Source organism: Toxotes jaculatrix, chromosome 2 (assembly GCF_017976425.1).
Source record: "Toxotes jaculatrix isolate fToxJac2 chromosome 2, fToxJac2.pri, whole genome shotgun sequence".
NCBI classification, from domain to species: Eukaryota; Metazoa; Chordata; class Actinopteri; family Toxotidae; genus Toxotes; species Toxotes jaculatrix.
The window spans coordinates 2,965,466-2,976,371 of NC_054395.1; the positions used below are offsets into that span (position 1 = coordinate 2,965,466).

Consider the following 10,906-nt stretch of genomic DNA (forward strand, 5'->3'; position numbering starts at 1 on the left):
TATTATGTTCCTTAATCTAAAGTGAAGACTATTCATTATTTACAAATGTCTGTTAATGTTTATAAATGATTTGTGTACTTTTTACTCACCTCTTATGAACGACTTTAATAAATACAGATATGAGGCAATTACTAACTTGTCTTTTCATGTTGAAACAAATGATTTGTTAGACATTGGGAAAACATCTATTAATCATTTGCAGATGTTATTATGTCCCCTAATCTAAAGTGAACCATATTCATCATTAACAAATATCTAATAATATTTGCTAAAGATTTGTAGACTTTTTCATCACATGTAATAAATGTTGTAGACAACTTTGGGATCCCTCCTTCTTTGTTACATCAAACAGTGACAGAATTAGGAGTACAGAGTGTGTAAGTGTATAAAACATTTTATTAAAGCAAGCACAGCAACCAATGTGCAACAAAACAGAATAAAGCAATAACAAGTGCTTTTCAACAGCCTGCACATTAAAAACACCGTTAATCCAGATAAAACCTGTTTATCAACATTGTTTTAAAACAATAACTGTTGATTCTTCTGCAAAACTAACCCGACCACTCCAAGTTCTGAACTCATATATCCTCCTCAGGAAGGGGAGAAGTTTCCCTTCCTTTTTCATCTCATTGATCAGAGCCAATAATGCAGGGTCATCTTTAATAACTAGCACACTTCAGTACAAATGTCTGCAGCTTTTGCAGCCTTGAATACCCCTTCACCAGTTCCCCATACTTCTCTGGTGAGGCAATGGCCAGCTCTGCTATGGGGGCACTCCCTACGATCCCTACGAGAGTTAAAAAAGAAATTATTTGTTGCACTACTCTTCTGGAATTAACTGGAATGTCAATTGATGGGAACAAAGGATAGCATCTGTGAATTTCTGACTCCACTGTCCTCTGTACCTGCATTCATATTTTGCACATGTGCTGCCAGGGGTCCCAGGCAGATGATGACAAGGCAAATCATTTCATGTAGTCATTAGGGTGTAATAAATGCCATGTTTGTGACAGCTAGTGACACACACACACACACACACACAAATGAATTCATCCAAAAAAGTCATATCTCTGTTGTCACTGTATTAGTGACATAGTTTTATCTTGCGTAATTAGAAAGCCCTTTCATTTCCCTTTACAGTGACCAGTTCATAAAGATTATGCATTTAGGAGATGAGCAACAAAGGTGATTGTGTGTGTGTGTGTGTTTGCTCATACTCATCCCCCAAATGCATGACCCTTAAAGATGTGACATCATTGCAAAGGGAAATGAACAGGCTCTCCAATAATATGAGGTGCAATGCTATTTATTACAGTGACAACAGATATATGATCGACCCAAAAGAAAGCACAAAACTTTTTTGATAAGTTCTAAACCAAGAACAGCACGCAGTGAGCTGGAACGGACATCCATGAATCAACAACATTGTGGATAAACAATTCCAAACTATTCCTTTTAAACAGTAATACAAGCCCAGTTTTTGTAATCGCAGCTCTCAAAGACACATAATTTCTCCAGCTCACATTTACCTCTGTGTCTGAAATGTTTTTCTTCCCCTCTGGTCTTCTCTTTTTTCCCCTTCCTCTTGTGTTTCTTCTTTTTATACTTTTTCATGTTCCACTTGTGTTTCTTCCTCTCATCCTCAGAGGATGAAGAGGATGAGGTCGAGGAAGATGATGACGAGGAGCTTGAGGAACCCTGGGATGATTCTGATGACCCAGAGTCTTCCAGGTTTATTGCAGCATCCTCATCGACCTTGGCACTGCTTTTCTTGCTCTTCTTCTTATCTAACAGAGAACAAAAAGAAAGACAGACATACAGTAAAAATGCATTAGACACAGTAAACACGAGAGAGGGCTTAGTTGTGGCTGCAAATAGTGTGTTGGCATGACCTGAAGCTGTTCATGACCCGATGAAGACTGTGTTTTTATTTATTTGAAATGTTATAATACAACAGCGTGATATCCTCAATTAGCAAATGTATAATCGTTCTTGAAGTTCACATAGCTTGTCTGTGTACCCTGAGCAATATTTGATGGAAGTCAAAGGTTTGCCTCTACTGAATAATACGCTATGTAATGTTACTCAATGCAATACTTACATTCAGACAGTTCTTCCAACAGGGCCTCCTTCTCTTTGGTCAAGTCCTCTAATTTTTGGGCTTGTGCATTAGCTTTTTCCTTGGCCCTCCCCAGCTGTGTGCGCAATTTCTTGAGTGACAGCACAGCTGTGGGGGTCGGTGGCATAGGGTTACCTGAAACTACACAGAAAAGGACCAGTGGCAGCTAGTTAACCAAAACTGATTGTTACTATAACATTGTGTTATAACTTGGTATGAGAATTGGTAAAATGTTATGGATATCAAATCTATTATCAGTTCTGTTTATTGATCTGATTCTGTAACGATTCTCTTATTGATTCCTGATTTATGTGAGAAAAACATACAAAAATCAGCCAGTTAGAATCAGACAGGAGGATGCCTGCTGACCTGATAGAAGGTCAATAGGTTGGAATATCTCAATTCATATAACTAACTGCGTTTACATGGACACCCTTTTTTTTAAACACAAATTTAATCATTCTAATTAAAAAAAGTTGTCCATGAAAACGGGGTTGTTGATAGAAAATGTAGCAGCTAGCTCGATAGAGCGGTTTACTACCGATTCTCAACCTGAACTGATTCCCATCTCTAGTTATCACGCGAGCTAAAACAACTACTACTATGCTTAATAGCTCAAGCACAAGTTCTTCAGTGTTTCATGTTACGATAGCTTATCACCTTGCATCAATCTGCATTCACCATGTGGGATTAGCAAAACTATCCAAACCACACTGACATGTCCTGTTGATAAAGTTGGCTAGACAAGCCGATATAGCTAATAGAGCTAACTAGCTAAAAAACGATGAGCGCTTGTGCTTGCTTGATAGTTTAGCAGATTCAGCCAGGTAAAATAAGTCAACAAATAAGTTAACCAGCAAATGTGAATTTAGAACTGTGGACTTGTAACGTTATTGTAAAAGTTAGCTTAACGTTACCTGCGCTGTTGCTGCTACTGCCAGCTCCTTCCCCGTCTTCAATGGGTGACAGTCGCTTAGCTTGTTCTGGCGTACGTACATGTTCAGAACAAGAGCGTGCGGAAAGTGTCGTTAGATGGAAAATGTTACAAATATGGGAAAGTGTACAAGACTCCTAACCAACAGCTTGTGCTGGCTGAAAGTGGTGCTGCGTTCAGGGACACAATGAACATTTCTAAAGCACTAGTGTAAAATACATTATCAAAGAAGGCACATCTCAAAAAAAAAAAAGAAAAAAAGAAAGAAAATATGCATGTTAGCGACTATTTAAAAAGTGTGATGTTTAGTTGTTGATGTAGATTTGTTATATCTTTCCTCTGCGCTGTAGTTGTCTTTTTAAATTTCCCACAACATGGGAAGGCAGCAACTGACGCACATATAAACTGTAGCTACTAATACAAAGTGTAACGATCAAATTAACGTACATTATGGGACTTTTGACATCACTGATCGTATATAGTATAAAGGGCACAATTATTCTACAAAATATGGTAATCGCCATACATCTGGCAACGCTGCTAACAGCTCTCTAAACACACAGACATATAAACGTGTCGAACTGCCTTGTGGGAGATTGAAGTTTTCTGGAGGGCCCATCCATTCATTCATAAATGCGGGATGTGCATTCAAATGTAGGCGGTGAACTTGGAGGTTCATTTTTTGGGAGCTGTTAAAATGCCTGGTTTGGCCAGTAAATTGAGAGAGCTGATAGAAGGGAAAAAAACTACCAAAAAAAAAAAAAAAAACCCCAAAAAAAACAAAAACACCCCACCACAAACTGATTAAATGGCTGCAAAAGAAAAGAACACTACAAAGGAAGGTTAAATGCAATTCATGTCAGCATAAAATGAAGCTGAAGCTACGGAGAGATTGTGTGGACCAATTTGAATGGTAGGTATTTAAGTTATAGTATTATAGTAAAGTATTTACTAAAAAGAACTACTCTAAGTGAATTGACTTAAATGCAGTGTATATTGGCACCACAAAAACTCTCTAGTTTATCCTTACACAAAGAGGAAAGACTAAGAAACTTCTTTAGTTTTGTGATGATTGTGCATGTGTATTGTTTTGGGTGTAGTTAGAGTACTGAATTTGCAGAAAGTCCCTGCTTCATGCAGAAAAGCAATGTTGTAAATATAATTCTGTGCATCATGTGCTAATGGTTTTTAATGTGGAGATGTAGTTTTATGTTGCTAAAAATGTTAACCACGGGTTTCATTACAAGCCCTATACTGGAGTAACTGTCATATCCCTGGTAAGGTAGTACAGCAATGTCCATAATTAATACCTCAATGTCATTTATGACCCTATTTTTCTTATTGTATGATCCAGGAGGTGTGGCAGGACAACCACAATTGGAAACCTGTGAGGAAGTCGATTCGACACAAATCGATTTTTGCAAAATCAAAAATCTCCCTGTTCAACTGGATGAAATTTATTTACAGGTTAGACTAATGATATCTTTTTTGTGTTTTGATGTTTGTAGTCAGGTATTGAGAACACTAATCACAGATTACACTTAGGAATAATGTATGAATTCATTGTGTTGTTGGCCTACTGTATCTTGAATCACTGGGTTATGATGACATTTTCTACTATGTATTTCAAGATTTTCTCAAGGACTGAGGTTACGCCAGGTTGACCTCATCATGGATGACATTGCTGGGTCCTCAGCAACTCTGTCAAAGATGTCCCAAAAAGTGAGAGAGGCCTGCACAATTGCAATGGACAAGTTGCGACGAACAAAAGGACAGCACATAGGGGGGAAGAGATACTTTGTTCTGATCGATGAGAGTCACTTCAGACATAAAGGCAAGTATAACCTTAAGTGTTAACCACTGCAAATTATTAAGCTGGTCATCATTAACTAGTCACCACCGTGGGAAAATAGGACACAGTATATTCCATAATTTTTTTTTAAATGTATGTATAATTTTTCATAATAAAGACACAACAACAGCAACAATCTCTAGAGAAGCAGGAGGGTTTCCTCACCCTTAAGTTCATTAGTATGTTCAGTCATGATTACTGAAAATAAATTGCCTCCAACTTGTGCTCACATCATTCATTTATCTAACTCAATGTCAATATCTTCCTTCTTATTTTGCAATTTTTCCCCAAACACAGTATGGAAGGGGCAGAATGGCTGGGGGCTGGAAGAGGAGGAAGTGGGTCTTTGGCATGCTAGGGATGCATTGCAGTGGGAAGAGGCCAGGGAAACCTGTGCTGCGCTTGGTGGAGCGAAGAACGAGGAGGGAACTGGTGCCAATAATTGCTCACCATGCAAGGAGGGGGTCAAGCATCATTAGTGATGAATGGTGAGCCTACAGAAATGCTTTGCCTCAGCTTGGCTACAACCATTACACAGTGAACCACAGTGTAGCATACAGGAGAGGGTGTGGAGAGTGAGTGGTAACCGCACAGAGAAGCTATTTAAAGACCACCTGGCAGTCATTGAGTGGCATGATTGGCTTGCTAGGAAACATCATCATGGTCCCCTAGGTCGACTACTTCATGATATTAGAAAAGTAAGGTACAGCTAGTCAGAATAAAACAGACTACACAACAGAGAAACCATGTCATGTCATGAAAAAGGAAGGGAAACTTCTCCCCTTCCTGAGGAGGATGTAAGAGTTCAGAACTTGGAGTGTTCGGGTTAGTTTTTCAGAAGAATCAAGTTATTGTTTTAAGACAATGTTTATAAACAGGTTTTATCTGGATTAACGGTGTTTTTAATGTGCAGGCTGTTGAAAAGCACTTGTTATTGCTTTATTCTGTTTTGTTGCACATTGGTTGCTGTGCTTGCTTTAATAAAATGTTTTATACACTTATACACTCTGTACTCCTAATTCTGTCACTGTTTGATGTAACAAAGAAGGAGGGATCCCAAAGTTGTCTACAACATTTATTACATGTGATGAAAAAGTCTACAAATCTTTAGCAAATATTATTAGATATTTGTTAATGATGAATATGGTTCACTTTAGATTAGGGGACATAATAACATCTGCAAATGATTAATAGATATTTTCCGAATGTCTAACAAATCATTTGTTTCAACATGAAAAGACAAGTTAGTAATTGCCTCATATTTGTATTTATTAAAGTCGTTCATAAGAGGTGAGTAAAAGGTACACAAATCATTTAAAAACATTAACAGACATTTGTAAATAATGAATAGTCTTCACTTTAGATTAAGGGACATAATAATATCTGCAAATCATTTATAGATTTTTTTTTTATAAATGCTTAACAAATCATCTGTTTAACATGATTAAACAAATGGTACAGTGGGTTTTTTAACACATCTACACTATTTCACCAATAATTTACTAATAACGTTGATCATATTGAAAATTAGTTGATGATGAATAAATCATGCACAATGTTGACACAGCATTTTTAATAATGTCTAAATCATCTATACATGTTGCACAACTTTAGTGATAAATGGTTTTATAATCATTTACACATGTATATAAATGGTTTATTCATGATTAGTTCACTATCTACTAATAGCTTATAAATGTCTTGTAACTTAAGTAATAAATGATTTAATAATCATTTATAACTGTATATAAGTGCTTTATTCATACTTATTTAACTATTAACTAACATCTTCTAATAGCTTATAAATGTCTTATAAAGGTTCGTTATTCTAAAGTGTTACCAAAAATTCTTACACAAGTGCTGATGCTGCTCAGTATTTGGACTATATAGCCCTTTTGAATTCTAAACTTGGAGGCACAAGTATTTCATATTCAGCATTTGGAATTAGTTTGGATGATAGAAATTGGGTAGATTAGGGAAGATGATTTTGAATTTGGAATAACCACCAATGCTTTTCATTGCATAAAAGATACTAAGATTATGTTTTATAATCTAATCTAAAAAAAAAATATAATATATAATTTCAGAGGAACACCAAAGAAAGTCAGGTTTAACTGACAACACTGTACCCTCACCCTTAATCAAAGACTTAATTGTCTAAAAACAGGTATGGCCCATATTGCTATTTTCTTATTCCAATTTATTCCCCGTCCGGAACTGTCACGCTCCGCAGAGGTCACCTCCTCTACCCTCATGTTAGTGAGGACCCCCTTCCTGTGGCCAGTGGTACAAACAGCGAATCCCCCAAGCAAGCCGTACAGATGCTCAAGGTTCTCCTTGTTCGGCCTTTTCTCAAGGGTTGCTGTTAAGTACAAAGATATTGTTATAAAGCATGTGATACTCTGCTCTTCTTGCAGTAATGGACTTACAGAGAGCTGCTGGGATCTCCCTCTTTGCCATCCGAATAGGGAAATCAAGCAGACACAAATATGCATCAATATATAATTCTTAAATATGTGGATGGTAAACCTGGAAGGGTTAGTGATGACAATGCTATGATTGGAAGGATTAGTCTGATGGATTTTAGATTTCTAATTAAATATTAAAATGGACTTACTCAAGGAGCCGGTCTCTGTCCCTGGAAAACCCCAAAGTCATCTCAGGCACTGCACTCTGTGCCATAAAAATGATCCACTGCCGGACATGGCTTACATGCTGCTTGGCATTCCCCACCTGTCTCTTGCCAGAGCCAGTAATGTGCTGAAACCAGATTCTCATGACTCTCTCTGTGAAACAGGTGAAGAAGTAGAGCAGTGCCAATGGAATTAAGTAGTACAGAAACTGGCATAACAAGGCAGTTAAAACAAAGTCATTGATTCAATACCAAGAAACTCTCTGATCAAAATGTATGACTGCACATTCACTCAAAATGTAATGGTGCTTTTGATTAAAAAAAAAAAAAAATCCAAACCAAGTAAATCTGAAAAAGGCAGACAAACATCCATTCATACATACCAAACGGGGGGATTTCATTCTGGTCAGTTTCCCTATTTGCCCTCTCGTACTTTTTCCGCTGTGGAGCCGGAGTAGTCGTCGGTGGTGATGCTGTCTGTGGATTCCTTGAAGCACGCAGGTGGTGGATTTTAAGCTTGAGTATGGAACATTGTTGACACTGCTTGGGAGACTGATGGCTTGGAGAGGAGAAAGAGGGTTCATCATGTCCTTCAGCCTCCTTCTGTCATGTGTCCTCCTTCACCACACTACTCTCCTCTTCCTCCTCACTGCTGCTGGTCAGCTGTTCCAGGTCCAGTGTGCTGACCATTGCAGGTTGGGGATTCGACCTCCTAAGCTCCTTCAGGGCTTTTAATTTGGCACTTTACTTGGCCTTTCTCACAATCTCAGTGTAGTGACAGCTCTGCAAAACCATAGACATGGACAAGAATACTGTACTGAAAGCACTGAATACTTAACCCTTGTATGGTGTTCAGGTCTGTGGGACCCATTTTCATTTTTTTATAAAAAAAAAATGATACGATTAATTATTTTTTCAAACTCAGACTCATTGGCCTCAGCTCATTTTCTGTGAAGAACATATATCAGAACACATTTTCAATGTCCACACACTGTACACCCCCCCCACAAACACATTTACATTACATACAGGATGTTCGGGTCCACTGGACCCGGGGCTAATTAAAGTGTGGAAATTGTAGGTCCAGTGTACCTTCACTCACTTATTTTTTTTTACCTCGCACAAGCTGGGATCAGAGCTCCTAAAGAGGAAGCTGACCATGGTGAGAACGATACAGAAAGACAAGTCTGAGCTCCCACTCCAACTGCTGACTACAAAGAACAGGCCTGTCAATTCTTCCAAGTTTGTGTACACGGCTGACACGTCCCTGGCGTCCTCTGTGCCAAAGAAAGGCAAGAATGTGGTACTCATGAGTACACTGCACAGGGATGAGAGTATCTGTGGCCAGGAGCATCAAAAAGAAGTGCTGCGAGTGTGTGGACCCAAGATGGACAGAAAACACAATATACATGCATCAAGTGCAAAAAGTACATAGTAAAACTCTGCTCCTCAAGTGTTGTATAGGACATGTGTTGTATAGAAAAGACAATGTGTTCAATGGGGCTGATGTGTTGTCCAGATTAACATGGTTAGTGTTCAGCTTGTGCTATGTAAACCAACTTGAATGGGATGAATTTCTAATAAATACATACAATAAATACAAATCAGTAGTTATGAAAACCTTGTTTCATTTGTAAATGTGTTAATTTAAATTACATTTTATTAAAAAACAAAAAGAACGAGTAGCACTTTAATTCATAAATGTGATCTAACAAAGGGAAAGGGCTAATCTTAACCATATATGCCGTTTATATTGCTTGTAACTGAGATGAAGTAAACATCTGTTGAGTATTTTAACATAAAATTGATTGTGTTAAATTAAAAACCCAAAAATGCAGCGGGTCCACCAGACCCACCAACACTGGCTGAGTAACAAAAATATGAACACCACACAAGGGTTAAAGTAACTCAATTAAATGTATTTATACAGCACCAAATCACAACAAAATAGAGCAAACAGAGCATGTTTAGACCATATTCTTTAAAATGGTCAAATCACTAAACGCATACATTTGGATCAAACTTCCTACATTATTTTTTTAAATACAAAATGGACCAACCTTGATTTCCTTGTGAACATTTTCAAGGTGTTTGTCGAGTCGCACGAGGTCTTTGTAATTACAAAGCGGACAGTCCAGCCTGCCCCTGTGACTGAAAACAAAAACAACATCCAAGATTAAAAACACAAGAATTATGGAACAGGCACATTTCTGTATCATGTTTTATCATATACCATGTAAAGGACTTACATGCCAGAAGCATAATTCAGGAGCAGGTGTAATTCAGATCGAGTTTGGACTTGGTGGTATTTGATGAGATGCTGGCGCACTGAGGCATACGCCACCATGCACATCGGACAGTTTTTTGTTTGAGGCATTTCTTATCTGGGAAAGAGCAAAGCAGTATTTGAACATCAGTTTGTGACCTCATTCCTTAGGATTTTGTTGTCATGACTGACAGTGCTACACAATAGATTTAGAGAACAATAATTTTGCCTTGGAAGACTATTAAAGAAATGTGAATTCAAGAACTTTCAAAATAAATACTGGTAATGATAACACCTTTATTCCAGAAGTCCTTAGTCATTTCTATTTACATTTTTGATTGATTTTAGATTCTAAACTTGCAAGGATTAAGGGTTATCCTTTACCTATTGTGATAACATAATGTATCTTGGTAGAGATCTGGGAGGATTCCTGGGCTTTCCGCAAATGCTTTCTAAGGTGAGAAAGTTCCTTTGCTGCCTTCACCAACTCTGGTGACTCTTTGAACACTTTTCTAATGTAAAGATGACCAGAATAAACACACATGACTTTACTGATGCCATCGAAGCTCCCAGTGGCCAGGACACATAGTCTGCATGAGCAGTGCATGACACCTGTGTTGCTGAACTGCTGCAACATTTGTCCACACAGCCAGCGTTGCTGTGGTGCTGCTACTGCTAGTCCTATTTTTCTATGGATTCTATGGAGTTTGCCTTTGATAATTATCATTAATATCAAAATGATTTTGTTATTCAGAAAGAGAGACAGAGAGCGCACAGAAAAAAACAGCCCTGATGAATTCTAGATATACTGACAGACAATTCTATTGGAAAAACTGGTATGATGTTGCTGTGGAGCACTGTGCACATAAAGCAGAAAAAATAGACGAGAAGATCCCAAATCTCTAGATGAAGCATGGAGGGGACAAGAAACCGCTCATGCAGGCAATGTGTCCCAGCCATAAGAGCCCTGGTCATGTGACTGCCTCCCCTGCTCGGAGTAGAAGCAGGTTTAATCCAGGATGACCCCACAGCGCTGCCCCACGCTGACCTCTGACACCAGACTGTGACCATCACACAGATGGGAACTCTGGGAACTCTGGCCG

The 10,906-nt window shown here is 38.2% G+C and overlaps 1 long non-coding RNA gene across 1 annotated transcript; it reads right to left on the bottom strand.

Moving 5' to 3' along the window:
* Positions 1 to 7,082: 7,082 nt before the first annotated feature.
* Positions 7,083 to 9,908, bottom strand: LOC121192625. Its single transcript, XR_005895227.1, has 5 exons — positions 9,787 to 9,908; positions 9,598 to 9,688; positions 7,921 to 8,320; positions 7,523 to 7,691; positions 7,083 to 7,267 (listed from the first exon to the last, which is right to left on the bottom strand). It is a non-coding gene; the product is annotated as an uncharacterized LOC121192625 (long non-coding RNA).
* Between the last annotated feature and the right edge of the window lie 998 nt (positions 9,909 to 10,906).